Source organism: Podarcis filfolensis (assembly GCF_964270895.1).
Source record: "Podarcis filfolensis genome assembly, chromosome: 4".
Classification (NCBI taxonomy): domain Eukaryota; kingdom Metazoa; phylum Chordata; class Lepidosauria; order Squamata; family Lacertidae; genus Podarcis; species Podarcis filfolensis.
In genome coordinates, this window is record NC_139607.1 from 76,674,745 (window position 1) to 76,696,173 (window position 21,429).

Below are 21,429 nucleotides of genomic sequence, written 5' to 3' on the forward strand. Positions count from 1 at the left end.
CTGGGGAAACTCAGCCAGATGGGCGTGTTATCAACGTTGTTGTTATTGTTGGCTTGGCTCCCCCATCCCGCCAGAAGACATGATTGGAAGTGCAATACAAGCAGAAGTATTTACAATGGATTGTCTTGGTTAAGCTGAATTATGACAAGTTTGAAAAAGAGCAGTGTGGCAGGAGTCAGGTATCCTAGGGTTAGATAAAGGCTGGATAAATGTTTCCACTGTGTGCAAGGAGTATAATGTGACTTCTCAGCTATGCATAATCGGTTTCCTGAAAATGATACGCTATATTCTATGGGTAGATTTATACCACTATTTAAGTCATGGCTGAGTCTGGACTAGGAATTTCCAAAGCAACTAACACCATTAATTTTTGTTTTAATGTTTTATTGTTTTTTAAAAACAACAACAACAACAACAACAACAACCTCATGCAGTATTGGCCTTTTCATTTGTTTATTGGTTTGCTTGATAAACTACCATTTACTTCCAAGATAATATCTATATTTCTCTTGGGGGGAACCTCTGTAAAAATGCCAGCATTCTCATTAAATGTGTCACATAGACAACTCAGAAAGACTGGAGCCAATCATTTTTTATGGCGTGAGCACAACTCAGACAATTCCTTATCCTGACAAGCATCCATCATCAAGGATTAATTGTGATTTTGAGCGAACAGTTTAGCATGTGAGCTACAGCTCTCTATCAATATCCAGTTGGACTTTACAGTTTATTTTTAAAGCATTATTCCAGATAAGAAAGCTGCCCTGTTTTGTACACAAATCTGCTAATTTCCCAGGGAAGCTGGTCTACAGTGAGGTACAGTCAGAAAGCTAGAAAGGTGGCGGCGAGGAAAGGAGTTAAAGCAGGCATAGGCAAACTCGGCCCTCCTGATGTTTTTGAGACTACAATTCCCATCATCCCTGACCACAGGGCCTGTTAGCTAGGGATGATGGGAGTTGTAGTACCAAAACATCTGGGGGGCCGAGTTTGTCTATGCCTGAGTTAAAGCGAGGTAACATAAAACTGGCAAGAAACAAATGGAGAGCGAGAGACAGGGTGGCCAGAATTAGTTAGTTAGTTAGTTAGTTAATTAATTAATTAATTGTAAGGGTCCTTCACTGAGATTCCTTATGCATACCAAATTCAATTGGCATCAGCCTATAATCCGGGCTCACTGTATGAGTGGGCATCAAAGAGGGTGAGAGGCAGGAGGGGAAAGGGGGGGCGGGTTTCCTATTTGCTGTATTCTGAATAAACCAAAATAAACTGTTAAGTCCAATAAAGCTGGATAATTGTTCCAGACTTCTACCAACACGAGTGATGATCAAATCTGTTTGAAGTAACAAGATTACTGTGTAAACTAATATATGGTGAAGCTATGGAGTACAGTTCTTTCAAATGATATTGGAGGAAGTGCATCAAAGAGAGAGGGAGATAGAGAGATAGGGATTCACAATGAAGACAGTTCTTCGCAGTTGACTTCCTGAAAGGGGCAGACCATTGGTTGGAAAGTTCTCACTTCAGCATTCTCTCATTTTAGAATGTGTTCATTTATGGTTTGGGAGTCATAAAAGACAAATCTGGCAGTATTAATTTCTCTTAGTTTCTCATATATCCAACTTTGAGTTAAGTTCATTTTGCATCAGTTTGTGATATTTGTTTTAAAAACGACGTGTGAAAATTTATTATATATGCAGTTTATTACACAATTTCTCCTAATAAATCGTTTTGCAAACATTCCCCTAATTTGCATTTCTCAGTAGGTCATTTTCACTAAAACATACATGTGGGGTGCACTTTCCTCAATTTTTTTTATTTTTATACACATTTTTGTTTGAAGACTTTTATCACAAAATGAGAAAAAGTGTGAGTTTTTAAATGTTAGTCTTTGGTTTCCTTCAGGAACTGTAAATTAGGTAGGTAAGCACTGAAATGCAAAACAAATGCAACTTCCATAATGACCGCTCCCCGCTTAAAACGGGGGGCGCCCTTTGCGTGGACGCGCGCAGCCCCTAGATCTGGAGCGGCTCCAACAGCATAGGCTTGTTTTGCCTTCCCTCAGGTGGGATACCTGGAGGTCTCCGCCTACCTCAGTCAGTTGTCCAATCCCACCTGGGGGAAGCGTTGCCAAGGAGACCAGGCCAGGTAGGGGAGGGATTACCTGCCCACACAATAGAGGGAGGATCTTACCTGGGAATCCTCACTTGGCTCCAGAGCTTCTCCCACCCTACCCACCCTCAGTTAATGTCTTATTTGCAGGTTAACTTTTCTTCACAGGTTTTGCAGGTTAACTTTTCTTCACAGGTATGCGGGCGCTGCTACGTTAAGGTCGCTGTTAAAGGGCCGGAAAGGAATTTCCCTGCATTGGCAGGTTTCGCCTTTCCCATAGCAAAACATCACAACTTTGGCGGTATCAGGTCTTGGGCAGAATCCTTTAGTCCATCTTCCTCTTTGCGGCGGCGATACCAGGGTTCCCCGTTAAAGGGGTTTCTGAAGGGAGGCTTTGACCATACGCCGAAAGGTCGTCATTGCTCTCCCCTGCGGTGGCGGCGTAACGGGGGCGGCTATCTCTGCTTGAACATATGTTCTCCAGAGCCGGCCCATCCCCCCCCCCCACTGGATAACCCTGATGCTCCCTAGGTCCCCGGCTGGGGACTGGGGAGGGAGAACGCCCAATGCCTGAGCCAAGGTCTACCCACATTTGAAATTTAATAAAGTTGTGGCCAATTTAATCCCATAGCACGTTGTCATGAGTCGTTATTCCACATGACGGTGGGGACCGTGCGGGATCTGGGGACTCCGCCTGTCCACGCAACTGGGGTTGAAGCAAAATCTAAGTTTGATATTCAAGGAATTGAATATACCGTACTTTTGCTTTCAAGCCAGGCTAACTCAAAGATCCAAAGAGCCCACAGTTCCACCGTGGGAGCAATGACCTCTAATAATGAACTTTCAGCAACACCACAGAGCTATGTTTCTACACAATACTTTGGGAAAGTCATGGCAGTTCAACTGGTTTGAAGCTACCTTAAACCTGTAGCATAATTATGTCCTGAGCTGCCTTCGTTTGATGTGGGATCACTACATTTTGCTAGCATTTTTAATGGGCCTGCTCTAATGCCTTAAACAGCAAGCTGACATAAAGAAATCAAACAGATATGCTTTCCCCAACAATGCAGCCCCATGGCAACAGAATATCTACCTGCTAAATTTCTACATTTCCACCTTCTGTTTAAGAAGCAAGTATTAGACCACGGGTCAGCAACCTTTTTTCAGCTGTGGGCCGGTCTAACCGTCCCTCAGACCATGTGGTGGGCTGGACTATATTTTGAAGGGGAAAAAAGAATGAATTCCTATGCCCCACAAATAACCCTGAGATGCATTTTAAATAAAAGGACACATTCTACTCATGTAAAAACACGCTGATTCCCGGACTGTCCACGGGCCAGATTGAGAAGGCGATTGGGCCGCACCCAACCCACGGGCCTTAGGTTACCTACCCCTGTGTTACACAGTCACAAGAGCCACAAAACCCTGGATTGCCATAGGAAATCCAAATAGCATCTGTGAAAACAATCTTTTGGTCAGGGCTGCCAACTTGAATAAAATGTTGGGGGGGGCATGACACAGTGTGCACACACCATTTGAATGGCAATACCCATCAAACTTGGGGGAGCAGCCCCCTCAAATATTTTAGGGGGGCGAAGGGACCTCGGCCCCTAGGAGTTGGCTCCTTTGCTTTCATTTAAGCAAAGATTTAGGAGATCTGTATTAATCTCTTATGGCCTTTACCTCTCCCCTTTATTTTTCCTCATTAAAGGCTGTATTAGAGATGCCACTCAGCAGCTATCACCACTAATTTGCTCCCTTCTCCTTTCTTAACAGACACTGTTTGCAAGTTGCCCTTTACCCATGTTCAGAGAGACAACCTACTTTCTGAAAGGAGAGGTATGGGCTTTTTTTAAAAACCTTGTTTGACAGCCACATACTCCGAAGGCCTTCCTTCTAACCCCAAATTTCTAAAGGACAAGTGTAGTTGCTCAGTGATTAGGAAAACATATAGTGCAGCTGGTCCAAGGCACTCCCTTATTATTACTTCACAAGTTTCATGATATCCAGTGATGATAACAAGTTTTGGTGGAGAACGCCTTTGCTTCTGATTAAAGTCGCACAACCTGCTGCCAGTCAAAACCTCAGCTTGACTTTGGTCTCTTTCCCTCTGATGTGATAATAGAGTTGCCAGATCAAGACCCCAAAGTGCTCCTTGTAGCTCAAAGGGGTCTGAGATGGCAAAATCAATATTCAGTGTCTCCCACTGAAAATCAGTCAATGAACAGCTCTCTCCAATCTTTGTCTATTTCCAGCTGTAGAAAGCAAGACTAGTTTGTGGGAAAGCTGCTGAACTGTTGAGTAAAACTATTGAGACAGGAAGTACCACTGTTGCCTCATTGCTGCAGAGCTTTTAAATCGGGCATAGGCAAACTTGGCCCTCCTGATGTTTGGGGACTACAACTCCCATCATCCCTAGCTAACAGGACCAGTGGTCAGGTATGATGGGAATTGTAGTCTCAAAACATCTGGAGGGCCGAGTTTGCCTATGCTTGTTTTAAATCCACCCCCAAGGCCTCTGGGTCCAAACCTGGCAACTCTATGTAAAGAATGGGTTACACTATTAAAATGATACCTCGTAAACTCTCTTTTTAAAGTACAAGGGAAAGGCTCTGTAGAGTTCCTGCTGTTGTTTGTTTAATATTCCAATGGTACATCCTTTACTTTAATATGGAGGAAAATAACTTGAAATTAGAGAAGAGAAGGTATGTTCTTTAGTGTGATAAACATATTCTGATTTTTGTGTGCCATGAACATTTGAAAAGTGAACAATTCCTTAATTTTGCTCAAGTATCTGCAGTCAGTACTAGTGTACCAGCAGATTCCTACTTGTTTCATTTTGGTATGTTGTAATGGCAGAATATATATTTTGACTATAGACTGAAATAAGATAAATTACAGCACAATGGCAGAATCATACATTCGGAGGGGACTTATAGGCCAACTAGTCCAAACTTTTGCTTAAAAGAGGAAATCCAGAATTAGAGCCCCTGTTTCAACACCTACGTGCTCAAAAGTAAGTCTCAGGTAAGCTTGAATGTCTATAGAGTGGCTTTAACAAAGTCCATCTGTTTTACTTTAGATGCAGTCCTGCCATCAGTTACATGTGAACAAATCCTGTTTTATTCAATGGGGTTTATAAGTTCCTAAGTGGGTATGGAACTGAAGCCTTTGACTATACAGCAGACTGCTTAGTATCTCTCAGATCTTGAATATATGAATTACACTAATCTTCTAGATAGACCAGTTTTGCATGTATGTCATGCATAAAGCCTCACCTCAATGAAACCTGTTATTCCTTAATAACTGTTATTTCACAACAACAGATGGGAGCTAATTGTGTGATACTTGTTTTAAACAATGCCAATCAATGAACAATAGGATTACTGTATATATGAGATTGGCTCTCACCACTTCCCATCACAAGCCCAGAACATGAATGTGCATTACCTTTTTCCAGGTGAGGTCAACGTTCTCAGTCAATAGAAGGGACCAGGAAGCCAATCAGTTCATTTTCCCCCATTTAAAGGGAAAGACCATCCAGCCACCAGTATGTCTGTGAACCATTGCAGTTCAGAGCATATTGAAACACAGGCAAAGAGCAGAAACAGAAATAAGATGAGTGATGGGGCCTCAGAAGGTAAGCAGCAGTAGGAGGTGCGGCATTTGTAGCATTCCTTGCTGTTTACTTATTGCTATAACTAACAGTATGTGATCTCTAGGATGACACTCTTGAAAACATCACTGAAATCCCTGCCCAGATTTCAGACCCTGGTTTGAAAAATGTCTGTCACAAAATGGCAATATGAATTGGCCCCAGTGGGTTTGAAATCACGAGTCTTCACCTGTCTAGAAGAGCTTATGTTGTAAATGTCAGTGCAAGACACCTGACATGGGATGTGTAGCTCAAAACCTCAGGGGAAACAACTAACCTGCTGCCAAGTCCCTGCCACACTTTCATTAACAGTGATCCTTTCTTGTGGTTGAGATACAAGTGTGACATTTTTGTCTAATAAGCAGAGAAGAGAGCTCTTTTCAGGTCCATGCCGATAATAGTAGGTACTTGGCTTTCCACTCAGGTACCTGCATTTCAAAAAAAGAGCAGCAGCAAGCAAATATTAGGTTGTAATACTCATAGCAGCTCACTGCTTAATCCAAATCTAAATTTTCAGTATTTACCAAAAAGACATTGCCTTGATGTGTGTGTACACAATTGCTTAAGATTTACTGAACCAGATACTAGCTGAGAACATTTTCCCACATCAACAAGGTTCATTGCAGGGAGGAGGAAGGCCTGTTGCTTTGGCGGAGAAGTCACTGAATAGGGAACTGTTTTGTTTTTTAGAGTAAGTCATTTGTCTTGTCTTTAAGGCATCCTTTAAATCCGGAATGGGGAAGCTGGATCTCTCCAGCTCCAATCAGCACCAACTGGCACAGCCAATGCTCAGGGAGGATGATGAAACATTTGGAGGGCCACAGGCTTCGCACCCCTGCTTTGCTGTTCTTTACATCTCAGATTATGTGTTTGTTGGGTGAAAGCACACTTTATATTATTTATACAGTAATTAATGAAATACCACCTTCTGACACATGTACACCCACCCATCCTGCCATAGCCTCCTCAAAGCAGCTAGGGGAGAAGTTAGAGGACCAGGATACCTCAGATCTTCCTGTATTTTGAGCATGGGCACTTCCTATGGGACACCAGTACAGTTCCATGGTCACAGTCCTACTGATTCATGCAAAGCAGGGCGTGGAGCTGCCCTTGCAGTGGCTGGGATGGGGTGGGGAGAGACAACTGCTAGACCCTCATTGCTAATGGGCAACACAGGAAGAGCAAGACAGATCCACTAACCCTACAAGATACTGCAGGTGACTGATGGGTCAGTCCATGAAAGACCCAACAACCAATGCTCTCGGTTTCTGGCTGTGGTGGATACTGGAGATATCACACATTGGGCCACTTCCCTAACCCTTCCATCATTCATTGCATCCAGTACATATGAATTTATTAAATTTGGATACTGCCCTTCATCCAAATGTCTCAGGGCGGTCCACAGCATAAAAACACAAGATAGAAACACAAAATACATAATAAAAACAATGTTTTGTCGGTTGCCAGCCATCAGTAAGGTAGTGCCCTCATTGTGACCTCATTGTGGGAGTTTACTATAGATCCCCAAGCCAAACGGTGGACATAGATGATGCCTTCCTGGAACAGATGGCCAAGCATGCAAAAGGAAGGGAGATAGTAGTAATGGGGGACTTCAATTACCCAGATATTTGTTGGATGTCAAACTCAGCCAAGAGCATAAGGTCAAACAGATTCCTCACTGGCCTTGCAGACAACTTCATTGTCCAGAAAGTGGGAGAAGCAACAAGAGGAACAGCCATTTTAGATCTGGTCCTAACCAATGTTGATGACCTGGTTAGTGGGGTAGAAGTGGAAGGATCATTAGGCGCGAGTGATCATGCTCTTCTGAAGTTTACTATACAGCGGAAAGGAGCAGCCAAGCATACTAGGACACAATTTCTCGACTTTAAGAAAGCCGACTTCATAAAACTTAGGGAAGTGCTGGGTGAGATCCCATGGACAGTAATACTAAAAGAAAAGGGAGTTCATGATGGCTGGGAGTTTGTTAAGAGGGAGATAGTAAAAGCACAACTTCAGGCAATACCAATGAGACGGAAACATGGAAGGTGCCTAAAGAAGCCAGGGTGGCTATCTAAAGAACTTTTAACTGAGTTAAGATTAAAAAAGGATGTGTACAAAAAATGGAAAAGGGGGGAAACCACCAAAGAGGAATTCAAACAAATAGCCAGCACGTGTAGACACAAAGTCAGAAAAGCTAAAGCACAGAATGAACTCAGGCTTGCTAGAGAGGTTAAAAGCAACAAAAAAGGCTTTTATGGGTATGTTCGTAGCAAAAGGAAGAACAAAGAAACAGTGGGGTCACTCAGAGGAGAAGATGGTGAAATGCAAACAGGGGACACAGAAAGGGCTGAACTCCTCAATGCCTTCTTTGCCTCAGTCTTCTCCGATAAAGAAAACAATGCCCGACCTGAAGAATTTGGAGCAAATGATTCAGCAGAGGAAACACAGCCCAGAATAACTAAGGAGATAGTACAAGAATACTTGGCTAGTCTAGACGTATTCAAGTCTCCAGGGCCAGATGAACTGCATCCAAGAGTATTAAAAGAACTGGCAGATGTGATTTCAGAACCACTGGCAGTCATCTTTGAGAATTCCTGGAGAACAGGCGAAGTCCCGGCAGACTGGAGGAGGGCAAATGTTGTCCCTATTTTCAAAAAGGGGAAAAGAGAGGACCCAAATAATTACCGCCCAGTCAGTCTGACATCAATACCAGGGAAGATTCTGGAGCAGATCATTAAGCAAACAGTCTGTGAGCACCTAGAAAGGAATGCTGTGATCACCAATAGTCAGCATGGATTTCTGAAAAATAAGTCATGTCAGACGAACCTGATCTCGTTTTTTGACAGAATTACAAGCCTGGTAGATGAAGGGAACGCAGTGGATGTAGCCTACCTTGATTTCAGCAAGGCATTTGACAAGGTGCCCCATGATATTCTTGTAAAAAAGCTGGTAAAATGCGGTCTTGACTATGCTACCACTCAGTGGATTTGTAACTGGCTGACTGACCGAACCCAAAGGGTGCTCATCAATGGTTCCTCTTCATCCTGGAGAAGAGTGACTAGTGGGGTGCCACAGGGTTCTGTCTTGGGCCCGGTCTTATTCAACATCTTTATCAACGACTTGGATGATGGACTCAAGGGCATCCTGATCAAATTTGCAGATGACACCAAACTGGGAGGGGTGGCTAACACCCCAGAGGACAGGATCACACTTCAAAATGACCTTGACAGATTAGAGAACTGGGCCAAAACAAACAAGATGAATTTTAACAGGGAGAAATGTAAAGTATTGCACTTGGGCAAAAAAAATAAGAGGCACAAATACAAGATGGGTGACACCTGGCTTGAGAGCAGTACATGTGAAAAGGATCTAGGAGTCTTGGTTGACCACAAACTTGACATGAGCCAACAGTGTGACGCGGCAGCTAAAAAAGCCAATGCAATTCTGGGCTGCATCAATAGGAGTATAGCATCTAGATCAAGGGAAGTAATAGTGCCACTGTATTCTGCTCTTGTCAGACCTCACCTGGAGTACTGTGTCCAGTTCTGGGCACCACAGTTCAAGAAGGACACTGACAAACTGGAACGTGTCCAGAGGAGGGCAACCAAAATGGTCAAAGGCCTGGAAACGATGCCTTATGAGGAACGGCTAAGGGAGCTGGGCATGTTTAGCCTGGAGAAGAGGAAGTTAAGGGGTGATATGATAGCCATGTTCAAATATATAAAAGGATGTCACATAGAGGAGGGAGAAAGGTTGTTTTCTGCTGCTCCAGAGAAGCGGACACGGAGCAATGGATCCAAACTACAAGAAAGAAGATTCCACCTAAACATTAGGAAGAACTTCCTGACAGTAAGAGCTGTTCGACAGTGGAATTTGCTGCCAAGGAGTGTGGTGGAGTCTCCTTCTTTGGAGGTCTTTAAGCAGAGGCTTGACAACCATATGTCAGGAGTGCTCTGATGGTGTTTCCTGCTTGGCAGGGGGTTGGAGTCGATGGCCCTTGTGGTCTCTTCCAACTCTATGATTCTATGATTCTAGTGCCTCTTCCCTTCTACACAGTAAAATTCTAGAAGGAGCAGTGCATGAGTGTACAAGGGCTTGGGTTGCTGGATGTCTGGCTGGGCACAGATTGGCACAATTGTTGGAAGGTGGCAGTGAACACCTTGCATGCTCCGCAGATGTCCTTGGATGCCTATTTGGTTGTCCACAGGCTTTGGTCCTGTGTTCTCTGCACACATAGGGCAGGGCTGGGTTGTCCCTGGAGTTATTTATTTGCTATTTTCCCCAGGTAGTTTAAGTACTTGTATCTTAAGGAAGCTTAAGCCAAGCAAAAGGCTGCTTTTATAAGAGAAATGTGCACTGCAGAACTTTCCATATTCCAAATAATACAGTAATGGTTCCTTAGTAACAAAGATATTACATAGGACTGTAAATAAGGTAGAATTTAGTCAGGTCTAATCAGCAACTATTCATCTCCTGAGTAAAGACAACATTAAAGCTTATTTAATCCTTAAATGTTCCTCTCCTGGTTCACCAGGGCAAAAAAGGTCCATTTAGGAACACACACACACACACACACACACACACACATACATCCAGCTGCTTTATACATATATAGTATTGATCAAAACAAATAAGCACAACTGTTACCTGCACAAAGATAAATCTACTTGTATGTTAAATGAATTCAGCTTCTGCCACAGTTTGTCCACTGAATTTTTCTATCATTCCTCATAAAGCACAGTAGATTAATGATATGTTCAATGGCCCCAGACCTTCATTTTTAATGTGGCAGGTTAAGGCATGAACAGTTTCAACATCAATAACCAAAATGCAAAATGAAGCAACTCAGTTATCACAATGTTAACTTTAAAATTGCAGTGAAGCAGAAGTTCCCAGAATTCTTAGATTAAAACCGATATGTACTATGCAATACAAGAAAGTGACCAAAATTGCAATCAGGTTGTTAACACAGTGTTTAGGGTGTATGTTTATTATATATTATTATCATTAGCTAGAGTTGTATCCCGCCTTGCTGTCAAATGGTGCTCAGGACAGTCAACAATAATACCAATATGATAAAATACAATGAAATAGCAATAGAACAAATTGCTTTGCATACAAGGCATTCCAGCTTCCATCTCTGGTATCTCTAGGTAGGCGATTGAGAGCAGTTGCTGGTTAGAGTAGACAAGGCTGAGCTAGATGGACTAATATAAGGCAGCATCTTATGTACCCTTTCTCAACACTGTTAAAATATTGCAGATGGCAGGGTGAGAGTGAGTGGCTTGCCTAAGGCCACCTGGCAGAGGAAACATTTGACCCAGGCATTTCTTGATCTTAAACTTTATGCTACAGCAGTTCTAAACATCTGCCTCGAAGGATGACATCCATCTTGTTACATACATAAATAAAATTTATACACTGGAGAGTTGGCTTTGATCACTCTGTTTTTGGTGTTTCCCAGCTAGAAATACTCTTTGGTGTCCCATGCTGGCCCTTGCTTTAGACTAGATTTACTTGGAATAAATCTCTTGTTTTGGGTTATTCCTGAGAGAAAGCGAAGCTATTTTGGTCTTGCATGCTTGATCTCCTTACGGAGCAACTTGCCGTTAGTGTAATTACAGTGTATAGCCTAACTAGATATCACACAGGTGTCAAATTCTGAAACTGCGTGTTCCTCAACCTGCTGAGTCATTGTTCTGGCACCGGGAATCTTTCCCCCTTCATTGACTGCTAATTATTCATGTACAGCATCATAAAGCATTGTGCCACTATTACTATACAGCTCAAGCTGGTTTATCCCATTTAACAATCAGCAAGGAATTCAGGAGCGAGAGAAGTCATTAGGATGGGATTTAAAAACACACACACACACAAAGGAAATATTTTCTTCCAAGCAAAATATGCTGAAATGTGTGTCTCTAAATTTATAACTGGTATAAATCAAAAATGTGAGAAGCGTAAAGGTGTCATAACTTCATCGTCAGAGAAATTGCTTGGAAGCCTGGTGTTGGAGCCAATGGGATGTTATGGAGAGTGCCGAACCTAAAATTTAATAACTAATAATGATATGTGGGGCATTATTATTTGTTACTATTGTATATATTTTTGTGTTTTTATATGTAAACTTCCCTGTGATCCTTGGATGAAGGCCAGTATAGAAATGGATGATGGCCAGTATAGAAATCCAATAAATAATAAATAACTAGGACGGTTTGGGTTCAACAAGGAATGAAGGTAAGCAGATGGCCTTGGATTGCCATCATCTCTTACCTAACTCACCTAAAATGGGATTGATAACACCGTCATGGATTCCTGACATCCTTGGAGGAAGGATGAGATCCAAAATGTAGATGGATGCTTCTGCTGTGTGGAAGAAAAACTTCAAGCGGATTAGAAATAATTATGTAATGCTGGCATGTAAATTAAGTACTCAAATTGCAATCCCAAATGCACTTACCTAAGGGTAAGTGCCATTTAGAAAGTGAATAAGGATCCATAGGAGCAGACAACTGTGAGTCACTTGTCTAATGCTGCCATGTCAATCACCATTTTTAAAAAATTCTTTTTTTTAATGCATGACGCTCTCACACATATGTACCTTTTGAGCATTTGTTTCTGACTGTTTCCAGTAACATGTTCAAGAGTGACACACCAGACTGATTTGGGAACTAATTGACTGAAGTCCTAAGGGAAAATCATCATAATAAAATCCACCCTCACATCTGGAAACTAGGTCAGTTGATGCTCCTGTCAGTTGCTGAGTGAGACCACAGTGTGTGTGTGTGTGTGTGTGTGTGTGTGTGTGTGTGTGTCTTGGAGTCAAGAATTCATAGCCTGTATTTCCCATGAGGCAGAACAGTGGGGTCCTTCATGTTGGGATGTGAATAGATGCTAGGAAAGGATCTATTTATTAGATGTTATTATGGCTCAACTGTGAAGGGGGGAGCTTGGGAATTGGGAGGCTGGGTGGGAACGTGTTTGGATGGAAACTTTTACAGTGGTACCTCAGGTTACATACGCTTCAGGTTACAAACTCCGCTAATCCAGAAACAGTGCTTCAGGTTAAGAACTTTGCTTCAGGATGAGAACAGAAATCGCGCAGCGGCAGCAGGAGGCCCCATTAGCTAAAGTGGTGCTTCAGGTTAAGAACAGTTTCAGGTTAAGTACGGACCTCCGGATCGAATTAAGTACTTAACCTGAGGTACCACTGTATTTAATCCATGCCAGAGATGAAAGTGGGGCTCCTATACCCCCCTCATTATAAGCCCCTAGATTTGTATCTGAACCCCAGAAGTATAGCTTTGCTAGTACCTCTAGCATTTAATAGAAGAGTGAGTTAGAGCATTCCGCCCCTTATTAATATCTCAAAAAAAAGACATAAAATTGGTAGTTGTCTCTACCTTCAGAACAAATAGATGATCTTTCTGTAAAGGATACTTTTGTGGCCTGATCTTATATGAGTTTATTCAGAGGTTACGTCCCATTTTGTTCAATGGTCCCTCCCCCGCCATACACACAATGTCAGCGTGCACAGGATTACAGCACTAGTTCCCATGTCTAGATTGGTTTGAAGATAATGTGAGCTAAACGTTCCCAGGCTGAGTGGCACTGATGCTGGGGGTTATTACATAAGTGCTTGACTGCAAGCACATTCTGCATCTCAGTCTACGTTACTGAGCCTCGGCAGGGCCAAGTCACATGACTGCCAGGCTCATGGTAATCACACCAAATTCCTGAATGTGTCAGCTCATTGTGTGCGGCTGAGCTGGCATATGCAAGGTTAAGCTTTTCATAACCCACTGCAAACTCCCCCCCCCTTTTTTAAATGGTATTTGCTGTGTTGCGAAAGCTTAATCCTGTTCATGGCTGAGGCTGTGTTACATCGTGGGGCACCCATCCCATGACCTCAAACACTATTGATCTCTGGCCCTGCCCTGCTTCGAATGGGACCTGATCTGCAGCCTCCTTGCATTCTTCCCGCCACTCGCAAATTCAGGACTTAGATGACCTTTACACAATAGCCATGTAGTTTACACTATCCATACTGGGATAGCATGGATCAGGAAGGAAATACAATCATTTTAGGGGGCGGAGCAAAAGGAGTGACAAAGATGCATGAGATTCTCCATAGGAATCCCACCCACAACAATACCAGACTTCCTGACAGTAGAGGTTTGGCAGGAATCATACCTGCCTTCTTTGAAACATGGCTTAAAAACATTGTCCTTTGAAATGTAAATTTACTTTTAACCAACCAGTATTTATTTTGCTGATGTGTTACTAATGTCTTCATTGTCTTAACTTGTATGGTTTATACTGCTTTCTCATATATATATATATATATATATATATATATATATATATATATAAAACAAAAGTGTGGTTTGTAAATCTTGCATATAATAGGAATACAAGAGCGTCATCAGTCTGTTTTCATTGGCCTCTTTCCAATGTTGCAAAGGCAGCGGCGGAGGGAGGTGGTTCTCAGTAAACAGTGTGACGATGTGGCAGCGGGGGGTGGGGGTGGGAGAGAAGCAAGTGAGGGCAGGTTAAGACTGCATGGCAGTTTTAGTCCTCTGGTGACTGACAGGAGGGAAAAAGTAGGATTTGGGGAGGAGGCAGATAGAACTGTCTGGGAGTAAAGGGGACATTTGGAGGAATGAGAGGGAATATTGGGGGGGCAGAGGTAGGTGTGTGACAATTGTAGGCTGCTAGTGCTGGAGGAGGAAGAAATCTGGAGAGGTGGAGGAACTCAGGAGGAGGCAGGTGGAGGTGGTTGGGTTAAAGGGTCATTTGCAGTGCTACAAGAGCCAGTGTGGTATAGTGGTTAAGAGCGGTAGTCTCGTAATCTGGGGAACCGGGTTCACTTCCCCGCTCCTCCACATGCAGCTGCTGGGTGACCTTGGGCTAGTCACACTTCTCTGAAGTCTCTCAGCCTCACTCACCTCACATAGTGTTTGTTGTGGGGGAGGAAGGGAAAGGAGAATGTTAGCCGCTTTGAGACTCCTTCGGGTAGTGATAAAGCGGGATATCAAATCCAAACTCTTCTTCTTCTACTACAGAGGAGCAAGAAGGGGCATCAGAAGGAATGAAGGGGAATATGTGTCAGAGGCAGGTAGGTTCTGGAGAGGGTTTTGTCTTTGATAAATGGCTGAAGGAGGTTTAAAGGAAGATCTGTAGAAGAGGAGGTGTGTGTGTGTGTGTGTGTGTGAGAGAGAGAGAGAGAGAGAGAGAGAGAGAGAGAGTGTCCCCTGCAATGAGATTTCATATTTAGACTAACTGTGGCACTACCTCTGTGACCCTCTCTCCTCCATATGCTTCCCTGCTTCTATTTTGTAGTCACAGAGAGTGGAAAACTGAATGAGTCACTTCCATGCATGGAAGGGAAGGAGGATCACATTTGACGTAATGCCAAAACGTTGCATATTCATACAGATCCCTATAGGCACTTGCTCAATAATTCGTCACTCCTATAATCTCTAAAATCAGGGGAGATGCAGTGGGGGAATATTGCACATACTGATGGATTCATATAGGGCTGTTTTTAAATTGGCTTTTACTGTTGCAATTTCTTTGAGTCTGACTTGCGCAGGAAAACCGTGTCCTATGTTTTTCAAAGACACAGAGATTTGTGCCTTAGTTTATCGGTTGAGTGCAATCACTCCCCTAATTCTCTATGAACACATTCAAGGAGCACAACTGTTTCACATCACATATCATTGCTGGAAGCCTACCATTTAGACCTCTATAAACCAAACACGATGAATATAATGGGCATTCCCGCAGAGCCAAGGTAAAGTAGTTTATATATGTGTGTGTGTGTGTGACTGTTGAGAAACGCTCCAAAGAGATCATTGAAAAGGGCAGATGAATGCCTGGCATTCTCATTCAATACACCTTTTCCCTGCTTCCAGAGGGCCGCTGCCATTTTTTTCACCTAAAGAGCCTCCGATAATGGGAAAAAAACATATCTATCAATAGAGAAGCGCGTCTTTGAGCATGCAACACAACTACCAAAGATACAACTGAACTCCTCTGCAAAGTAAAGAGGTCATGTAAGTTAATTATGTCATTTCCTTTCCCATTTAATAAGAAATAAAGTTGCCATGGAGACTGACTAGATATAGAATCCCACTTTCATGACTAAAACAACTATGAGGAGAGAAGTAGGTGGAAGCACAATGCTTGTTTTGCACAATGCAACAAAAAGAAAGAGCAAACTCTAGGACCTTTTTCAGAAGGCTCAAAGGAAGACATTGGGGGTGGGGAGACTTTTCAGCACATGCAAGAAGTCTATTATCTCTGGCTATACTCAGTTTTACTGTTTCCAGTCTGGAATGATAAATAGTGACATACTCTCCAAGGCACATGTTTTAAGATGTGGGCAGATATCAGGGTTTCAGCTATTTCTCCATCAAAAAAACCCCTCATCCAGCTAACCAGTTTATGTATTCCCACCCCAGAAATATCTCTTGGCTAGTGTTATGCTGAGATCTGTCCTCCAATTTCACAAAGCTTTCTTCCCTTGCAAAAGATGCTTTCATTTTTTTTCCATTCCTAATTCTCATGGAACATAGAATTGTAGAGTTGGAGGGGAACCCGAGGATCATCTAGTCCAACCTCCTGCAATGCAGGAATCTCAGCTACACCATACAGGACAGATGGCCACGCAGTCACTGTTTAAAAACCTCCAAGGAAGGAGAGTCCACGTGCCGAACGGCAATATCTTCAGTTACAACATTTGTTGGTGTTTATTTATGGACCATCTGCTTTGAGTGCTTCAGCATCTCCTATATTGTCGGAGGAAATTACTGTATCCTTACAGAAAGTCAAACCCATAACTGTTGTTTATAAATGCTTAATGGACCTTTGAGGAACTTAGAGAGTTGTTGAATAGGGAATTAGAAGTATTACACAGCCTAAACAAAATTTGCCTTAGAATCTTTATCTTTAGGATTGAAATTGGGACTGATCCAGCAGAAATTAATATCATGGGTATAGTGGACTCCACAAGATCTGTATAGAAAGGCACTGTCCATTGCAGATAGATTCTGGACATTAGGGCTGCCATAAGTCCGGGAAGTGGGTGGCGCTGTGGTCTAAACCACTGAGCCTCTTGGGTCTCCCGATCAGGTCAGCGGTTCAAATCCCCACTATGGGTTGAGCTCCCATTGCTCTGCCCCAGTTCCTGCCAATCTAGCAGTTCAAAAGCATATCAGTGCAAGAAGATAAATAGTGGGAAGGTAAATGTCGTTTAAGGGACGCGGGTGGCACTGTGGGGTAAACCACAGAGCCTAGGGTTTGCCGATCAAAAGGTCGGCGGTTTGAATCCCTGTGATGGGGTGAGCTCCTGTTGCTCGGTCCCTGCTCCTGCCAAACTAGCAGTTCAAAAGCATGCCGTGCAAGTAGATAAATAGGTACTGCTCTGGCGGGAAGGTAAACAGCGTTTCTGTGCACTGCTCTGGTTCGCCAGAAGCGGCTTAGTCATGCTGGCCACATGACCCAGAAGGTGTACGCTGGCTCCCTCGGCTAGTAAAGCGAGATGAGCGCCGCAACCCCAGGGTCGTCCGTGACTGGATCTAACGGTCAAGGGTCCCTTTACCTTTACCTTTTAAATGTCATTTCCGTGTGCTCTGGCTCTTGTCATGGTCCTCCGTGAACCAGAAGCAGTTTAGACATGCTGGCCACATGACCCAGAAAGCTTTCTGTGGACAAATGCTTGGTCTGAAAGCAAGATGAGCACCACAACCCCATAGTTGCCTTTGACTGGACTTAACCATCAAGGGATCCTTTACCTTTTAACTTTTACCTTATGTGTGGTCAATTGAAAAACTTTTGGGGTGTCCTAGTTTTTACTTGGCAGGTGTAATGCTGAATATGCCTAATGGAGCTACATGATGAGGGATAGTCCAGTGATATACTGCATTCTTTTTGGTCTGAAGTGGCTGTCCTTAAGAAATTTGCATTGGTGTAATCCTTGATATTTACAGACGCTCATGATCTTTTAAGCTATATTCCCACAGTATGGGGTTTAATGCCAGGATAAAAAAGTGGATTTTGCAAGCCCTTATGGCCACTAAGAGACTTATACTTTCAGCCTGGAATGATAAACACCTGTCATCTATCACACAATGGCCTGAGGAACTCAACGCCTTGGATACATTTGAACATATTTCTTCCAGAAATCCACTTCGTGTGGGTTTCTATTGGGACACCTGGAGGGCTTTTATTAACCTTTATGTTTAACCCAAGATGGATGCACTGATTGTTATTGCACCCTTAATGTGAGCCGATGGTGGTGTTATTATTATTCTTTCTTTTTCTTCCATTCATTCTCTTTCCTGTTCATTTTTAATCCCTTTCCCCTTTTTCTTTCCCCTTTCTTAAATTTGCAAATAAAAAAATTAATAGAAATAAAAAAAACCAAAAAAGAAAGAAAATGCAGAGGATTTGGGCGTATGTGCACACTAGAGTAGAGCTCATTTAACTGCGGGCCTTTGACAATAAAGTAATTGAAATTATTTTAATTCTTATCATTCATGTCATAGAGGGAGTCAAACGTGCTTTTTTCATTAAAATACGTGAATGATTAAATGGACTAATCCATGCATTTTAAAATAAAATTAGTTATTGGTCTGCCAGCAATCTTTGCAAAAAGTTAATAAGAGTGCCAACATTCAATGAGATTAAGATGCAGATTATATTTCTGTTGGTGTAGGGAAAAGATCTAACACCCACTCAGAAGACCCACTGGTTAAATGGAGCTTATTCCCAAACAACTATGCATATGCATAGCAGGGGTAGCCAATGTGGTGCCCTCCATATATTATGAAATTCGATTCCAATCATCCCTAGGTTTCATGGACTGTCTGGGTACAAAGGAGGCACCAGCTGCGGAACCCCCAAGGGAACCCTGAGGGGAAGAAGGTGAGACCCAGGGGATTGGTGGTGGGATGATAATGAGTGATCAGTGGGAGGAGAGGGAGCAGACTGGGAGAATGAGGTGTCAGAAGCTGAAGAGGTAACAGGGTTTAGTGAGCAGGGAGAGACTGTGGCACAGAGCAGTCCAGAGGCAGAGAAAAAGTGGGGGCTGGAGAGGAGTGGGGCCAAGAGGCAGAGATCAGGCAGGCTGCTGAAGAAGCCAGGGAGTCTCACCCTCCTGCTGTGACCAGCTCCCCTCCCCTTTGGTCTCCCAGAACACAAAGAGGAATGAAGAGGGCAGAGCAAAGAGAGACAAAACGAAGGAGCCTCAGCTTGCTTGGGAAGGACCTGAGGGAGAAGGAATATAGTTGTGGGAAGGACCTTCAGTCCTCGCAACTGCCTCACTGGGACAAGATGTATTGGCTAGAGTTACTGGGCTCCTTAGGCCTGAGCTGTTTCGTTTCATGGAATAAAGAGTTAACTTCGCTGATGCCTTGTGAGTTTTATTACTGACCTGACCCTGGCACCCGACTCTAATGCTAGGGCTGATGGGAATCTTAGTTAGCAGCAGTGCTTTTTTCTGGGGGGATGCAGGGATACGCATACCCCTAAACATTTTGTGAATCTAATGGGAGAATAAATCTTTCTTTTTTTTTTAAGTTTCTTCTTTAGCACGGTGAACCGTCAGTTCCATTGCTACACCCAGTAGCGGCCTCATTTCCTGTCACGTTGTTTCCTGAGTCTCAGAAGGAAGTGAGCATTTAATGTGTGAAGTAGGAGTCGGAATCTAGCGCGGTGATTGGTCAGTTTCGTTGTTACCACCTCCAATGGTGGTTTCATTCCCTTTCCCAATGATTTTCTTGAGTCAAAATGAGAGTACCCCTAAGTATTTGTTTAGAAAAAAAGCATTGGTCAGCAGTATCTGGAGTGTGTAACATTGACTGCCGCTGGTGTACAAGATTATATCCTAAATCTAGGGGCCATCATCATATATTTTAAGACCAAGCTAAGTCTTCCCATGCTCCTAGAGCTGGAGCCAGACACAATAAAGAGTTGCCAGCTGACTCAGCATAACCTTGAGGTTTGCAGGATGCCAAAAAACAAAAACTGCAAAAAGAAAACCCTGAAGGGGCAGAAAAGAACCCAAACTGTTCTATAATAAATAATGAATTGCATGGAATGTTTGTGTGTATGTTTGTGTGTGTGTGTGTGAGAGAGAGAGAGAGAGAGGGAGAGAGGGAGGGAGAGAGGGAGAGAGAGAGGGAGAGAGGGAGGGAGAGAGGGAGAGAGAGAGGGAGAGAGAGATTGCCAGCTGGGTGGGAGTGTGGAGCAGAGTGGGATGGTTGGAACAGGAGGACATGCACACAGAGGGTTGGATCCAGAATGAGTCATGTTTAGAGTAGACACATTGAAATAAAAGAGTTAAGCCTTAAGTTAGAACATAGGAAGAGCCTGATGGATCAGGCCAATAGCTCATCTAGTTCAGCCTCTTTTTCTCACAGTGGCTGGCCAAACGCCTGAGAGAAACCTGCAAGCAGGTTTCCAGCACAAAATCACTCTCCCCTCCTGTGAACTGCTTCCTTCAACTGTGGAAGTAAAGCATAGTGTAGTATCCATCAATAGCCCTCTCTTCCATTCATTCATTCATTCATATATTGTATTGTATTGTATTGCATTGTAAAGGTAAAGGTAAAGGTAAAGGTAAAGGTAAAGGTAAAGGTAAAGGTAAAGGTAAAGGTAAAGGTAAAGGTAAAGGTAAAGGTAAAGGTATCCCTGACCATTAGGTCCAGTCATGACCGACTCTGGGGTTGCGGCGCTCATCTCGCTTTATTGGCCGAGGGAGCTGGCGTACAGCTTCTGGTTCATGTGGCCAGCATGACTAAGCCGCTTCTGGCAAACCAGAGCAGTGCACGGAAATGCCATTTACCTTCCCACCTATTTATCTACTTGCACTTGGACGTGCTTTTGAACTGCTAGGTTGGCAAGAGCAGGGACAGAGCAACGGGAGCTCACCCTGTCGCCGGTATTCGAACCGCCGACCTTCTGATCAGCAAGCCCTAGGCTCTGTGGTTTAGACCACAGCGCCACCCGCATCCCTTATTGTATTGTATTGCAGTGTATTAAAAGATATACATACACATATGTATAAATAGATAGATACACACATGCATACCAGTCTGCATCCTCCTAGGGGGAAACAATATTTGATAACAGGCTTTTAGGGGCATTAATTAAGCTGATTTAAATCCAGCTGGCTGAATCTGTTTCAAATTTCATTATATTTGCTTTGAATTAGAAAAAAAGACAAGATATGCTTCTACTGTACACCCTCGTTTCCATTGACAGGCAGAGACTTTTTATTTTCTGCGGCTTTTCCCTTTTCTGTTTCCAAAGCACATGATCATCCAGCTTTGGCCTCCTATTGATAACATTCTGAAGTGGCTGCAATTCTAAGCAGCACACCTGCCGATGCTATGTTTGCTTTTAACTGAAGTCCTGTTAGTCTGCCAGAGATAACATGAACAATTACGGATGCACAAATGGATTCTTGGGAAAGCTGAAGCTGGGACCGGGCATCGGTTAAAACAACCAAATTAGGTGACCTTGAACAAAGCATTTAGAGGGGAAGTTTCAAAGAGATGCCTTTGAGTGCTTGGTGTGTCTCTCTGTGTGTAAATAATTTGGCAGGGCAGCTTAAAATGCTCAGAAAACAAGGTTACTCTTCAAAGCATATCTTAGCC

General features: G+C 43.2%; 1 long non-coding RNA gene across 1 annotated transcript; it reads left to right on the forward strand.

Annotated features, from left to right (window-relative positions):
• Nucleotides 1–14,356: 14,356 nt before the first annotated feature.
• Nucleotides 14,357–18,401, forward strand: LOC310760619. Its single transcript, XR_014547070.1, has 3 exons — nt 14,357–14,882; nt 15,682–15,822; nt 16,345–18,401. It is a non-coding gene; the product is annotated as an uncharacterized lncRNA (long non-coding RNA).
• Nucleotides 18,402–21,429: the final 3,028 nt, after the last annotated feature.